At 38.6% G+C, this 3,500-nt stretch overlaps 1 long non-coding RNA gene across 1 annotated transcript in view; it reads left to right on the top strand.

Annotated features, from left to right (window-relative positions):
• Positions 1–3,274, top strand: part of LOC115291751 — a 5,103-nt gene extending 1,829 nt beyond the window's left edge. Inside the window, exon 2 of the long non-coding RNA XR_003908656.1 lies at positions 2,929–3,274. This is a non-coding gene — a long non-coding RNA (uncharacterized LOC115291751). The remainder of the gene's footprint in view (positions 1–2,928) is intronic.
• Positions 3,275–3,500: the final 226 nt, after the last annotated feature.

The raw sequence follows: 3,500 nt of genomic DNA, 5'->3' as shown, positions 1-3,500 counted from the left end.
CTGTATTATCATTAAAAGTACAACTCAAGACAGAGTTTGTCAGAGATAGACACTTCATAGTAATGTAAGAGTCAATCTCTCAAGAAAAAGGACAATTCTAAATATGTTTAAACTTAATAGTAGAATTTCAAAATACATGAAACAAAAACAGAAGTTTAGGGCAGCAGTTGACAAATCCACAACTGAAGCCTCAGTTGAGAACCCCTGGCATAGACAATAGATCACTGGAGTAGAAGAGAAAGCACATAGGTAGAAAATAAGTGAAGTCTTTATGCATGAAAATAAAGACTAAGATATCATTGGACTTTGTATGTCCCGAGCACTAGGAAGATCATGGTGGGTCTGCTCAGTTACCAGATTTGGAATATATTTAATAGATATTGGGAGAGCCACTAAATGGTTTGTGAACAAGGCATTTACTTCAACCTTCTGAGAATTGCTATGGTCTGAACATTTGTGTCCCTCCAAATTCATAAGTTAATACCCTCACTGCAAAGGTAATGATATTAATACATGGGGTTTTTGGAAAGTGTTTAGATCAGGAGGGTGGAGCCCTCATGAATGAGAGTAATGCCGTACTAGAGAGACCTAAGAGAGATCCTATAGCCTTTTCCACCACATGAGGATACAATGGGTAGTCTGCCCCCTGATCTTTCTTCCAGCTTCCAGGACTGTAAAAAGAAATGTTCATTGTTTATAAGCCACGCAGTTTATGGGATTTTGTTATAGTGGCTTCACTACACCAAAACATAGGTGTTTCATATAAGATAACAATCTTATCCCCATTAAAATGTACATATTCAACAACAGGAAGTGACAGATGACCTTCTGTCTCAGTAAACCACTTAAACAGAGAAGTGAAAATGATCAGTTAAGAGTTGTGTTTTTAAGCCTGAACAGGAAATAAAATCAATCTGATTGATGTATTTGGTTTAGGCTGCTCTAGGAGCCTAGCCAGAGTCTTCTACTGAGTTCTTCACATTAACTATCTATCGGAATATGCAGCTGTGGATGGTAGAAGAAGGTGGCTTCGTGGATATAAACTGCCATCCACCTGTATCTGTAGTGTTCCTGCTGGGGCTTATGGGGGAAGGGAATGGTTTCACCTGTTTCTAACGGCTAACTATGTCAGAGGGATGTTCAAGTGAAGGATTGGACCTCAGACAAACCTTAATGCCTCAACTTAAAGGAAGAGCTTTAGAAATTGGTCTTGGCTCCACCTGATGGAAATGTCTTGGGGTTGCTTTATACACCAAGTTGTTTATATACAGTGAGTGGGTATGGGGATAAGTGACAGACTTCACAGAAGTCGGGCAGCAGAGGGTACCAGGAAGGTGTTTAGTCTATTTCTGGCCTACAGCTCCAACAACAGCGATTCCTTCTCCATCTTTGTAGGTATCTCACCCAGCATGGGCAGAAGCTCTACAGCTGTATGCCACTGTTGGGCTATTTGGGGACCTGAGAGGCAAGAAGACTATTACATTGTTTAATGTGTAATGTAACAATCTCTGGGTAATTTATAAGCTGACGAAAAGCATTCAGTGTTCTTGGGCAACCTGATTGGCTCAGCGAAGTGGCTGACTTCAGCTCAGGTCATGATCTCATGGTTAGTGGGTTCAAGCCCCACATCAGTCTGTGTGACAGCTCTGAGCTGCAGCCTGCTTCAGATTCTGTCTCCCTCTCTCTCTGCCCCTCTCCTACGTGTGCTCTGTCTGTCTCTAAAATAAATATTAAAAAAAGATGTTGTTTGGTTTTTTTTTTAAAGCATTCAGTGTTCTTTTAGTAGTTGTTTTCTCTTTTCTCTTTTGCATTATGTCTTCTTAGTTTTTGGATATCGATTTAGATTTGTTTCTCCGGCAGCTAAAATATTTCTTTCAATATTTTTTTCCAGTAAGGTCAATGAGGGGTATATTTTTTTTATTGCATCTACATCTGAGAGTATATTTCTCTTGCCACATATATAGATGGTAACTTAGCATTCTTGGATAACTTGGTTTTTTTCCCCCCTCCAGAGTGATGCAGGTACTGTTTTATTTGGTTCTGACACTGAACATTATGGAAACAAAGTCTGTTGTAAATACAATTTTTTTCCATGTTAGGTAACTTGTTTGTTTTTCTTTTTTCTGACTAGACAGTTACAGAGATTATTTTTCTATCCTTGAAATTCTGAATTGCAAATAGCATATATCCAAATGTGTGCCTTCCTTGACTCTTCTCTACTTCTGAAATCTCAACTAAAATATATTTTTCTTCTTGGATCGCTCCTCCATTTTCTTTATCTTTTGGCTAATAATGTTCAGCTTTTTCTTTTTCTTTGAGTTATGGATAATTAGTTCTATTTTTTTTTAGAGAGATAGAGAGAGAGAATGGGTAGGGGAGGGCAGTGAGACAAGGAGAGAGAATCATAGGCAGGCTCTACACCCAGCACTGAGCTCAGTTTGGGGCTTGATGGTGAGATCAAGAGTTGGATGCATAACCAATTGAGACACCCACAGGCTCCAGTTTCACATTCTTTCTTTTCTTTTCTTTTTTTTTTTTTTTTTTTTAATTCATTGGTGTGGCAATCCTGGTCATTGCCTTTGATTTTTATTTTTTTATTTTTCTTAAATTTCAAGTTGAACTTTTATAGAAGTAAAATATTCATAAAGGGGGTGGGAGTAAAAATGATAAGTACAAAGATTTTTTACTTTGAATTCAGTTTATGCAATCAGCACCCTTTCAGAACAAGAGACAGAACATGGCCAGCACACCAGAGCTCCCCTAATGCTTTCTCCAAGCCATGCGTCTGCTCTCCAAAAAAACTATTCTGACTTCTAACACTATATATTAGTTTTAATACTTTTGAACTTGACATAAATAGAATCACACAGTATATAAACTTAAGTTTAATGGCAAGAACTGTAAAAGGTCTGAGATTTTACCTTGCAGGCTGACAAGTTAACCTGTCACAGTTTCATGGGTGCTGGGAGAAGACATGAGATCCCTGGACCAGAGGAAAGGATGTTTTCATTCACAGAGCAGCAAACAACATGAGCATCAGCATATTTGTGTCCATTCCCCTTGCCCCTCAAGTCCCACAAGGATGTTGCAGATGTGCCCAAATGGATGCCTGCACAAACAGAGGATTGCAGGACAGGAACTCCAACTGAAGTGTCCTGATCTTTTACCTGGATAATAAGCATGCTTACCCTTTGCTCTGGAGGCAGACATTATCTCTCTCTTCTAAGGCTGTTTGCTATGAAAATATCCTGAAATAAAGGACTTTGAGAAAGAATCAGAAAGATCTACTTCTTTTTTCAAAACTAGATTATCTGCCATGAGAGAAAAAGCTTCAGAAAGTTTCCTTTTGAAAGCTCTGTTGACTGAGAAAAAGCTCAATGCACTAAGAAAATGATCACAACAAACAAAACGGACTGATATGAATTTAAATTCTACCTTTTCCCAAGTGGTCTTTTTGGCTCTGCTGTGCTACACAGCCTGAGACACAGGTCCTAGAGCAT

This window comes from Suricata suricatta, chromosome 5 (assembly GCF_006229205.1).
Source record: "Suricata suricatta isolate VVHF042 chromosome 5, meerkat_22Aug2017_6uvM2_HiC, whole genome shotgun sequence".
NCBI lineage: Eukaryota > Metazoa > Chordata > Mammalia > Carnivora > Herpestidae > Suricata > Suricata suricatta.
This window is presented reverse-complemented; position numbering and strand designations above follow the sequence as displayed.